Genomic DNA, 13,180 nt, shown 5'->3' with positions numbered 1-13,180 from the left:
GCTCCGTTGTTATTGTTTCTGCTCTCACTGACATCCAGGACTGCATTTTGTTCATTCTGACATCTGGTGAATGGTGATGATTGGAGGGTTTCTTTCTGCTGGACTGGCCGGTCTAACACCTCTGCCTCCGGTGGGCTGACCATTTTTGAGCCTCGTTGCGATTACCTGGTTCCAAGTTTGACGAGGAGCACAGAATGAAAAGGTGTTTGCACGTTGGAAGATATTTAGTTCCCAAAGCAGCCACGTTGCCATGAAGATGGGCTATGGTGGTTACAGGGTTCTTTTGTCTAATTTATCTGGGTGTTTCTCGCAGAAGGAAACTGTCACGGTATGAGGGGCAAGTTGTCTGTGGTAGATTGGGAAATTACAGTAAACATATCACTGAAAGTGGCAACGCAGGTGGATAAGGAGCTAAGAAGGCAGACGGCATGCTTGTCTTCATTGGTCGGGGCATTGAGTATAAAAATTGGCAAGTCTTGCTGCAGCTGTACAGAACCTTAGTTAGGCCACACGTGGAATATTGCCTCCAATTCTGGTCACCACATTACCTAAAGGATGTGGAGGCTTTGGAGAGAGTACAGAGGAGGTTTACCAGGATGTTGTCTGGCCTGGAGGGTATTAGCTATGAGGAGAGGTTGGATAAACTCGGATTGTTTTCACTAGAGCGACGGAGTTGAGGGACGACCTGATAAAAGTTTACAAAATTATGAGTGGCACGAACAGAGTGGATAGTCAGAAGCTTTTCCCCAGGTTGGAAAAGTCAATTACCAGGTGACATAGGTTTAAGGTGCGAGGGGCAAAGTTTAGAGGAGATGTGCAAGGGATATTTTTGACACTGAGGGTGGTGAGTGCCTGGAACTCGCTGCCGGAGGTGGTGGTGGAAGCAGGTACGACAGTGACATTTAAGAGGCATCTTGACGAATACATGAATCGGATGGGAATAGATGGATACAGACCCTGGAAGCACAGAAGGTTTTAGTTTGAACAGACATCATGATCCGAGCAGGCTTGGTGGGCCGAAGGGCCTGTTCCTGTGCTGTACTGTCCTTTGTATGACGATAGACAATAGACATGCAACCACTCGCATTTTATTTACATAAAATATAGATTCCTTTCAGAAGCAAAAGTGAAGCTATCGTGGCTAACAGGAAACGTTAAAGGTTCCATTAGATCAATGGAGGGGACAATATAGTAGGGAGCCTGAGGATTGGGAACTTGTTTAGAATTCAGCAAAGGAGGACCAAGAATCTGATAAAGAGAAAATAGAATATGAGAGCAAACTGGGGAGAACTGGAAAAGTTCCTATCGGAAAAGGAAAAGATTAGCAAAGACCAATGTGGGTCCATTCCAGGCAGAGACAGGAGAGTTTATAATGGGGAAAAAGGAAATGGCAGAGAAACTGAACAATGTGTGTCTGTCTTCACAGGGGAAGATACAGAAATTGTCCCAAAAACACGAGAGAACCAAGGGACTAGTGAACACGAGGAACTGAAAGAGATTAGTATTAGTGAAAAAGCAGGACTGGAGAAAATCATAGATTATCTTAGAATTTACAGTGCAGAAGGAGGCCATTCGGCCCATCGAGTCTGCACCGGCTCTTGGAAAGAGCACACTACCCAAGGTCAACACCTCCATCCTATCGCCATAACCCAGTAACCCCACTCAACACTAAGGGCAATTTTGGACACGAAGGGCAATTTATCATGGCCAATCCACCTAACCCGCACATGTTTGGACTGTGGGAGGAAACCGGAGCACTCGGAGGAAACCCACGCACACACGGGGAGGATGTGCAGACTCCGCACAGACAGTGTACCCAAGCCGGAATCGAACCTGGGACCCTGGAGCTGTGAAGCAATTGTGCTATCCACAATGCTACCCTGCTGCCCATAATGGGATTGAAAGTTAATAAATCCCCAAAAGCTTCTCTCCATCCCAGAGTGTTGACAGAGGCGGCTGTAGTGGATACATTGGTTGTCACCTTTCAACATTCTATAGATTCTGGAATGGTTCCTGCAGATTGGAAGGTGGTAAATGTAACCCCACTATTTAAGGAGAGAGAGAAAACGGGGAACCACAGACCCATTAGCCTGACATCAGTAGGAGGGAAAATGCTACAATCTATTATAAAGGATGTGATAACATATGAATTAGGAGCAGGAGTAGGCAACTCGGCCCCTCAAACCTGCTCCACCATTCAATAAATTCCCGGCTGATCTGATTGAAACCTCAACTCCACAGAGGCTCCTTAGAAAATAAATCTTGGGAGATTTTAATAATATTCTTTATTATAATCATCTTTATTATTGTCACAAGTAGGCTTACATTAACACGGCAATGAAGTTACTGTGAAAATCCGCTAGTCGCCACACTCCGGCACCTGTTCAGGTACTGGAGGGAGAATTCAGAATGTCCAATTCAACTGACAAGCATGTCTTTTGGGACATGTGGGAGGAAACCGGAGCACCCGGAGGAAACCCACGCAGTTTTGGGGAGAACGTGCAGACTCCGCACAGACAGTGACCCAAGCCGGGAATTGAACCCGGGTCCCTGGAGCTGTGAAGCAACAGTACTAACCACTGTGCCTCCATGCCACTGTGTCAGTTATGGGGAACAAGGAAATGGCAGAGGAGTTAAACAGATATTTTGCATCAGTTTTTACGGTGGAAGATACTTCGAATATCCCATTAATACTAAAGAATATGGAGGAAGCAATTAAATACCATCGTTGGAGAAGTTGTATTGGACAAACTAATGGGGATAAGATAAGTCCCCTGGATGGCTGCATCCTAGGATCCTAAAAGAAATGGCTACAGAGATAGTGGGTGCATTGATTGTAATTTTCCCAAATCCTTGGATTCTGTAGAAGTACCAGAGGATTGGAAAACTGCCAATGTGACAGCCCCCCAATTCAAAATGGGAGGGAGGAAAACAACGAGACACTCTAGGACGAATGGCCTAACATTTATTATTGAAAAAATGTTGGAATCAATTATTAGGAAGTAATAGCAGCACATTCAGAAAATCATAATCTAATCAAGCAGAGTCAGCATAGCTTTGTGAAAGGGAAACCGTGTCTGACTAATTTATCAGAGTGTTTCGAGGAAGTCTCAACCAGAGTGGATAGAGGGGGACCAGTAGATGTGTTGTATTTAAACTCCCAGAAGGCCTTTGACAAGGTATCTCACAAAACATTAAGTCATGAGATAAGAACCCATGGAGTTGGCCTGGATAGAGAATTGGCTAATGAGCAGGAAACAGCGAGTGGGGATAAGGGTTTCTTTTTCAGATTGGTGACCTGTAACCAGTGGGGTTCCACAGGGATCAATCCTGGGATCGCAACTGTGTACAATTTATATTAATGACTTGGAGGAAGGAAGCGAATGTACTGTGCCCAAATTTGAAGACAAAAATAGGTGGAAAGGCAAGTTGCAAGGGGGATATAAACAGTTTGCAAAGAGATATTGAGAGGTTGAGCAAGTGGACAAAAAGTTGCCACATGGAGCATAATGTGGGAAAATGTGAAGTTCATTTTGGAAGGGAGAACAAAAGAACAGTATTACTTAAATGATGAAAAACTGCAGAAAGCTGCAACACAAAGTGACTTGGGGGAACTTCTGCATGAAACATAGAACTGCCTGCCTCTGAAGTTGGTGGTAGCAGTGATTTTAAAATGTTTCTGGAACATACCTCTTCATTCACCTGAGGAAGGAGCAGCGCTCCGAAAGCTGGTGACATCGAAACAAACCTGTTGGACTTTAACCTGGTGTTGTAAGACTTCTTACTGTGCTCACCCCAGTCCAACGCCAGCATCTCCACATCTTAAAAATGAAAAACATTCAGAGTATCCAGTTTTTTCCAATTAAGGGGCAAATTAGCGTGGCCAATTTACCTGCACTGCACATCTATCTGCAATTTACCTGCACTACACGTGTAGTGTCTCCCACCCGCCCTCCTCCTCTAACCCAAATAATAAAACCCATTGGTGAGAGGTAAGTACCATATTGTATTATTATTATTTTTTATTTTTTTTTAAATTTAGTTGTTAGCCAGATCTTGGTAGAAAGTTAGAGGGATGGCAGGGAAGGGAGTGCAATGTTCCTCCTGCAGGATGTTTGAGGTGAGGGATGCCATTAGTGTCCCTGCTGATTTTACCTGCAGGAAGTGCTGCCATCTCCAGCTCCTCCAAGACCGAGTTAGGGAACTGGAGCTGGAGTTGGAAGAACTTTGGATCATTCGGGAGGCAGAGGGGGTCATAGATAGCAGTTTTAGGGAATTAGTTACACCAAAGATTGGAGATAGATGGGTAACTGTAAGAGGGACTGGGAAGAAGCAGTCAGTGCAGGGATCCCCTGCGGTTGTTCCCCTGAGAAACAAGTATACTGCTTTGGATACTTGTGGGGGGGGACTTACCAGGGGTAAGCCATGGGGTACGGGCCTCTGGCACGGAGTTTGTCCCTGTTGCTCAGAAGGGAAGGGGGGAGAGGAGCAGAGCATTAGTAATTGGGGACTCGATAGTCAGGGGCACAGATAGGAGATTTGTGGGAGCGTGAGAGACTCACGTTTGATATGTTGCCTCCCAGGTGCAAGGGTACGTGATGTCTCGGATCGTGTTTTCCGGGTCCTTAAGGGGGAGTGGGAGCAGCCCCAAGTCGTGGTCCACACTGGCACTAACGACATAGGTAGGAAAGGGGACAAGGATGTCAGGCAGGCTTTCAGGGAGCTAGGATGGAAGCTCAGAACGAGAACAAAAAGAGTTGTTATCTCTGGGTTGTTGCTCGTGCCATGTGATAGATGAGGAATAGGGAGAGAGAGCAATTAAACACGTGGCTACAGTGATGGTGCAGGCGGGAGGGATTCAGATTTCTGGATAACTGGGGCTCTTTCTGGGGAAGGTGGGACCTCTACAGACAGGATGGTCTACATCTGAACCTGAGGGGCACAAATATCCTGGGGGGGAGATTTGTTAGTGCTCTTTGGGGGGGTTTAAATTAATGCAGCAGGGGCATGGGAACCTGGATTGTAGTGTTAGGGTACAGGAGAATGAGAGTATAGAGGTCAGGAGCACAGATTTGACGTCGCAGGAGGGGGCCAGTGTTCAGGTAGGTGGTTTGAAGTGTGTCTACTTCAATGCCAGGAGTATACGAAATAAGGTAGGGGAACTGGCAGCATGGGTTGGTACCTGGGACTTCGATGTTGTGGCCATTTCGGAGACATGGATAGAGCAGGGACAGGAATGGATGTTGCAGGTTCCGGGGTTTAGGTGTTTTAGTAAGCTCAGAGAAGGAGGCAAAAGAGGGGGAGGTGTGGCGCTGCTAGTCAAGAGCAGTATTACGGTGGCGGAGAGGATGCTAGATGGGGACTCATCTTCCGAGGTAGTATGGGCTGAGGTTAGAAACAGGAAAGGAGAGGTCACCCTGTTGGGAGTTTTCTATAGGCCTCCAAATAGTTGTAGGGATGTAGAGGAAAGGATGGCGAGGATGATCCTGGATAAGAGCGAAAGTAACAGAGTAGTTATTATGGGAGACTTTAACTTTCCAAATATTGACTGGAAAAGATATAGTTCGAGTACATTAGATGGGTCGTTTTTTGTACAGTGTGTGCAGGAGGGTTTCCTGACACAATATGTTGACAGGCCAACAAGAGGCGAGGCCACGTTGGATTTGGTTTTGGGTAATGAACCAGGCCAGGTGTTGAATTTGGAGGTAGGAGAGCACTTTGTGAACAGTGACCACAATTCGGTGACGTTTACGTTAATGATGGAAAGGGATAAGTATACACCGCAGGGCAAGAGTTATAGCTAGGGGAAGCGCAATTATGATGCCATTAGACGTGACTTGGGGGGGATAGGTTGGAGAAGTAGGCTGCAAGTGTTGGGCACACTGGATAAGTGGAGCTTGTTCAAGGATCAGCTACTGCGTGTTCTTGATAAGTATGTACCGGTCAGGCAGGGAGGAAGGCGTAGAGCGAGGGAACCGTGGTTTACCAAAGAAGTGGAATTTCTTGTTAAGAGGAAGAAGGAGACCTATGTGAAGATGAGGTGTGAAGTTTCAGCTGGGGCGATGGATAGTTACAAGGTAGCGAGGAAGGATCTAAAGAGAGAGATAAGACGAGCAAGGAGGGGACATGAGAAGTATTTGGCAGGTAGGATCAAGGAAAACCCAAAAGCTTTCTATAGGTATGTCAGGAATAAGCGAATGACTAGGGTAAGAGTAGGACCAGTCAAGGACGGGGATGGGAAGTTGTGTGTGGAGTCTGAAGAGATAGGCGAGATACTAAATGAATATTTTTCGTCAGTATTCACTCAGGAAAAAGATAATGTTGTGGAGGAGAATGCTGAGACCCAGGCTATTAGAATAGATGGCATGGAGGTACGTAGGGAAGAGGTGTTGGCAATTCTGGACAGGCTGAAAATAGATAAGTCCCCGGGGCCTGATGGGATTTATCCTAGGATTCCCTGGGAGGCCAGGGAAGAGATTGCTGGACTTTTGGCTTTGATTTTTATGTCATCATTGGCTACAGGAATAGTGCCAGAGGACTGGAGGATAGCAAATGTGGTCCCTTTGTTCAAAAAGGGGAGCAGAGACAACCCCGGCAACTATAGACCGGTGAGCCTCACGTCTGTAGTGGGTAAAGTCTTGGAGGGGATTATAAGAGACAAGATTTATAATCATCTAGATAGGAATAATATGATCAGGGATAGTCAGCATGGCTTTGTGAAGGGTAGGTCATGCCTCACAAACCTTATCGAGTTCTTTGAGAAGGTGACTGAACAGGCAGACGAGGGTAGAGCAGTTGATGTGGTGTATATGGATTTCAGTAAAGCGTTTGATAAGGTTCCCCACGGTAGGCTATTGCAGAAAATACGGAGGCTGGGGATTGAGGGTGAGTTAGAGATGTGGATCAGAAATTGGCTAGCTGAAAGAAGACAAAGGGTGGTGGTTGATGGGAAATGTTCAGAATGGAGTTCAGTTACAAGTGGAGTACCACAAGGATCTGTTCTGGGGCCGTTGCTGTTTGTCATTTTTATCAATGACCTAGAGGAAGGCGCAGAAGGGTGGGTGAGTAAATTTGCAGACGACACTAAAGTCGGATGGTGTTGTCGACAGTGTGGAAGGATGTAGCAGGTTACAGAGGGACATAGATAAGCTGCAGAGCTGGGCTGAGAGGTGGCAAATGGAGTTTAATGTAGAGAAGTGTGAGGTGATTCACTTTGGAAGGAATAACAGGAATGCGGAATATTTGGCTAATGGTAAAGTTCTTGGAAGTGTGGATGAGCAGAGGGATCTAGGTGTCCATGTACATAGATCCCTGAAAGTTGCCACCCAGGTTGATAGGGTTGTGAAGAAGGCCTATGGAGTGTTGGCCTTTATTGGTAGAGGGATTGAGTTCCGGAGTCAGGAGGTCATGTTGCAGCTGTACAAAACTCTGGTACGGCCGCATTTGGAGTATTGCGTACAGTTCTGGTCACCGCATTATAGGAAGGACGTGGAGGCTTTGGAGCGGGTGCAGAGGAGATTTACCAGGATGTTGCCTGGTATGGAGGGAAAATCTTATGAGGAAAGGCTGATGGACTTGAGGTTGTTTTCGTTAGAGAGAAGAAGGTTAAGAGGAGACATAATAGAGGCATACAAAATGATCAGGGGGTTAGATAGGGTGGACAGTGAGAGCCTTCTCCCGCGGATGGGAATGGCTGGCACGAGGGGACATAGCTTTAAACTGAGGGGTAATAGATATAGGACAGAGGTCAGAGGTAGGTTCTTTACGCAAAGAGTGGTGAGGCCGTGGAATGCCCTACCTGCAACAGTAGTGAACTCGCCAACATTGAGGGCATTTAAAAGTTTATTGGATAAGCATATGGATGATAATGGCATAGTGTAGGTTAGATGGCTTTTGTTTCGGTGCAACATCGTGGGCCGAAGGGCCTGTACTGCGCTGTATCGTTCTATGTTCTATGATCTGTTTGGGTGTGGGGGTGAGACACACACAACATGGGGGGAATGTGCAAACTTCATGCGGTCAATGACCCGGGTCCTTGGCGCCGTGAAGCAGCAGTGCTAACCACTATGCCGCCCTGACGATAGCAGAGATGATTAACAATTTCAAAAGGAAATTAGATATGCACATGAAGTAAATAAACTTTCAGGGGAACAGGAATATCAAGGGGAAATGGTACTGATTGTATCAGTCTACTGAGTCGGAATAGACAAGTTACTGAATGGACCTGTTCTGTGCCGTAATGACTCTGGGCGGGATCCTCCGTTTCGCCGGCAGCACACTCACGCCCGCGGGTTACCCAGTGGCATGGGGGTGCTCACAATGGGAAACCCCATTGGCCGTCTGCCCGGACAGAGCATCCCGCTGCCAGCGTGGGTGCACCTCAGCAGAAAACGGGTGTAGCGGAACAGGGAATTCAGATTCTATGTCTGGAAATATATAACATAGCTACAGTACTATATTACAATCCTAGAAATATTAATAAATATACTTTATTCCAGAATCCAAAAAGAATCTGTACCATAACAACACGAGGCATATCTCTGTCTGACATTAATTTACTGCCCCTTAAATGTCAACTATCTCTTGGGGAAAGCAGCCCTTTAATTGTGAACATTGGGAAAGAAACCATCCATTTAGCCAGACAAATAAATGTGTCAAGCTGAGAGAGCAAAGAATGTCAATGTCTTTAAGAGAGAGAGAGAGAGAGACCTGGGCCAAGCTTTCCAGAGTCTGCACCCTCCCTGGATTCACTTCCTTTCCCTTCAGTTGCTGCAAGTGACCAATTGGAGGTGAGAATGAGAAAAGGAAAGAGGGAGAAAAGAAAGTGTTTTACTCACAGATGTTTGATACAGGAGGAGATTTCAGTTTGTGTGAAGGTCAAGATTTCAGTCAGAAGGCGGGTTCTTTCTGCACATGCGCAGTTTCCCTCTCCTTTGAACATGCGCAGTACCGGGCCACAGGCCCGCGCAGCCGATGGATGCGGTTTCCAGGGCGCGGCGGATTGTGGGAGCGCCGGGCGCCATTACTCATCCAGAGCCCAGTCTCCAAACGCCTGGTACTGGGATGGAACGGGGGCGAGCGGAGTAACATGTGGGTAGTCCCCTCACCCCTTCCCAGAATCCCCCCATCCATTTCCTCTTGCAAACACCTCACCCAGTATCGATCCCCTCCCCCCACCATTCATAACTCCCAGGTCCATTGAAACCTGTTTGACCAGGCTCCCATCACACTCCCGTTCACTAATCACCCTACATTTCCTCGTGTGGTAATCCCTGCCAGAGCCCCCTCCTCGCCACCCCTTCCTCAGTAACCCAGCCCCACGTGCTCAAAACCCACCTCCTTGAAGCCAAGAAACAATACAGAACCGCACCCATAAGGAAAAAAACCACAACCCCCATCCCCCCCCTCCCCCGCCCCATTCAAGAGTCAGAAACAAAACCCCAATCAAACAGAAAACCCTCACTAAGAGAACACAATCCCCGTCCCACCAACCAAGCACAAATCCCAACTCTCATCTCAGTCTCAGTCCTTCAGCCTTAACGAACGCCTCCGCCATCTCAAAATAAAAGTCCTTCGAGTTATGAGTGACTCTCAGCTTTGCTGGGTAGACCACTCAAAATCTCACTCTGCTGCCGTCCAATGTCCCCTTCACCCGTCCAAAGGCCACCCCCTTCTCGTCAACTACTCCGTCAGATCTTGGTATCTGCATCTACCAACACCTTCCCACTTAATATCCGCTAACTAATGGCATTCTGCTCTTTTACTGCTCTGGTGGGGAATTCCACCCGAGGCTGCACTTAGCATTATTCCTGCACTAAGGATCTCCTCAGTGCTGGATGATATTGGGATGCCATTTTTAAATGGTGTCCCGAGCTCTTGACCACCTGACTTGACTCCTGGAACCCCCAATGTCCCAACTCACCTATAAGGGTTCCTCGGGCCTCCCCATACCACCGCACATGGGCAGTGCACCCCCAGGCTTGATCCCCGGTGCGAGCAAAATGCCAGCCTGACACCTTGGCACTGCCCGTGTGGTACCCTGGCAATACCCCTGCCAACCTGACAGTGCTACCTGGGAACTCCAGGGTGCCAGGCTGGCACCTGGGTGGCACTGCCAGGGTGCCTACATGGCATTGCTCGGGTGCCTAGCTCAAAACCGTCTCCTTCACGTGGTAGCTGTGGAAGCAGACTATAACCGCCCTTGGTGACTCATTGACTCCAGACTTTAGCCTGAGTGACCAATGTGACCTGTCCCACTCAGAGCGGAGGGTTCTCCCCCCTCCCCCATCAACACAGCAAAAATCTTTGCAAAGTACTCGGTTGGCCTCAAGCCCTCCGCCCCTCAAGCAGGCCCACCATTCCCAAAAATTGCCTCCTTGACCAGTTCTGCAGGTCCCCTACCTTAGCTCTGAGCCTTTTGTTGACCTCCGTCACCCTCCACAGCTCCTCACCCATCGAGGTGAACTGGTCACTGTGTTGCGACAGTGTCTCCTCCACCCTCTTCAACTTCTGTCCTTGCTCCCGCACTTCAACAGACGTCTTCATCTCTGCTGTCTTTACCAGGGCAATCGCCTCCTTCACCCACTCTAAAGTGAAGCTGTCATCCCCCTCCGAAGCACCTTTAAATGCTTGGCAAACAGCCTTTCCAACTCCACTGTAGCGATAAGACCCTGTTTGTGCTAAAATGACTGATTGCAGCCATGATGGGAAGGTATTGGTCAATTTGAAATGAGGCCTGGTACCTTTTGACTGGTGACCTATTTAGAGTTTGCAATGCACTGATGGAAAAGATGGTGAAATGCCGAGCAGAACCTGAGTTGACACCTTTAACTACAATGTCTGAAGAATGGATCTATGGTTAGAAGAAAGATGTCATTCAACAGTTCGAAGTAGAGTAAATTTGACCTGTCTGGGACACTGGTCAGAAGGAGTATAAGAACCAAGCATCGAAGATTCCGTTTCAGCGACGACCGAGGATTGGTCGGGACAAATGGGTGATGGCTCAGAGAATAGAACAGACCTCCAAGAGGAATGTGGCCAATTCAGTTCAAAGGGGTAATATCTACTTATGTCTGAAGCTCTGACATCACCTCGGTCAGAGTTTCCCCGGTGAGGGGAGCGGCCCCACCCGATGACCCAGCCCCGGCCACCTTCCTTCCTGCAGGACTCACAGCAGCACTCGCCGGCGCACTTTCGCTCACCCCCTTTTTTCCAGCACCTTTCCTCTCGGACTTCGACATTCGTCAGCCTCCTTATGACATCCCTCAACAACTCATCTAAAAACTGTCCCTAAACTGGACATAAATGTCCAAAAATCCGAGATTCTCGCAGGAGCCACCTAACGCGTGCCATCCACCTATGTTGTCACCGGAAGTCCCCGGAATGAACAATATCAATATGACACCACCATCAACATATTAACGACAGGCCATTCATCTGCTCTGTCTGTGGACAGAGCTTCTCTCAGTCAGGCAGCCTGCTGGCACTGAGGAGTGGACATTGAAAAATGTTCCAGGAGTGGGATGGAATTCAGCCAATCCTCCAGCCTGTTGACACACCAGCGAGTTCAAACTGGGGAGCTGCTGTTTCCATGTTCTCTGTGCGGATAGAGAGTCACTCACTCATCCCACTTTCTGACACACCAGCGACTTCATGTTTGACTGCAGGGGTTTGGCTCTGCTGATGGAAATATTCACTCTATGTGAGCCCCTCAGAATTACACACAACTCAATTCAATCTCCCCTCAGCCTCCTCTGTTCCAATGAGAACAACCCCAGCCTCTCCAATCTTTCCTCATAGTTAAAATTCTCCATCCTGGGTAACATCATCATAAATCCCCTCTGCAGCCTCTCTCGAGTGATCACATCCTTCCTGTAATGTGGTGACCAGAACTGTCCACAGTGCTCCGGCTGTGGTCTAACTGGTGTTTTATACAGTTCCAGCACAATCTCCCTGTTCTTATATTCTTGGCCCTTGGCTACCAAAGGAAACTATCCCACCTGTCTTCCGAGGCACTGATAACAGAGTGAGAGGCAGCTGAGAGAGACAGAGGGAGAGCGAGGCACCAGAGACAGAGAGGTGAGAGGAGAGTGGGAGAGACCCTAGTCAGTAACAAAAATAAGTAATGAAATAAGACAGATTTGCATGAACTGACACCACTTTGTTCACAGATTAACAGAGTAATCACTGTACTTGAATCAATGTTATTCACTTTTGGAATTGAATTAATTAAGGGTCAGATTATCTATATCACCCCCAGTATCAGATAGGTCTGTTTAATACAGAACAGGGTTAAACCCAGTGTCCAATATTACAGGTCTCACTGGCTGTTGGATGCCTGGTGTCACTGTACAGCTGATACGCCCACAGCTTCAGTGAACTCGTCTACCCAGGGTCTGTTTCTAAATCCTCATCACAATAGATTACCTGGTTAGCTATTTATATATGGTCATCATGGTCAGACAGCTAACGCAAAGCTCAACCAGAAACTATGGTTCTTCTTTCTACTGATTCCAGCTCCTACGAGGAGTGACGGCATCTCCAGCCCTCAGCTCTGTTGCTGGGCTGTCATGACATGAGCAATAGAGAGACAGAAGTTGCCTGAGGCATTATGGGAAGTTGAAACTTGTAGCTCTAAATCAACTGTGTAAGATTTCTGAAAAGATCAGTAACTTTAAAAGATAAATTTCTAAACCCAGTGAACAAATTGAAGACTCATAAGGCAAAAACTTCATGTTTTATGACTTTTACTGCAAAAAAACTAGAAGCAACAATGCCTACACATTATTTTTATTAGGAATGTATCTCTTAAACTATAAACATCTTTGCCCTTTTACTTAAAAAATTTTTTTTAGAGTACCCAATTTATTTTTTCCAATTAAGGGGCAATTTAGCATTGCCAATTCACCTACTCTGCACATCTTTGGGTTGTGGGGGTGAAACCCACGCAAACACGGGGAGAATGTGCAAACTCCACGCGGACAGTGACCCAGAGCCGGGATCAAACCTGGGACCACTGCGCCACCGTGCAGCCACTTTGCCCTTTTACTTTAAAAAAAAATTTTAAGAATACCCAATTATTTTTTCCAACTAAGGGGCAATTTAGCGTGGCCAATCAACCTATCCTGCACATCTTTTGGGTTGTGGGGGCGAAACCCACGCAGACACGGGGAGAATGTGC

This window comes from Scyliorhinus torazame, chromosome 5, assembly GCF_047496885.1.
Source record: "Scyliorhinus torazame isolate Kashiwa2021f chromosome 5, sScyTor2.1, whole genome shotgun sequence".
Lineage (NCBI taxonomy): Eukaryota > Metazoa > Chordata > Chondrichthyes > Carcharhiniformes > Scyliorhinidae > Scyliorhinus > Scyliorhinus torazame.
This window is presented reverse-complemented; position numbering follows the sequence as displayed.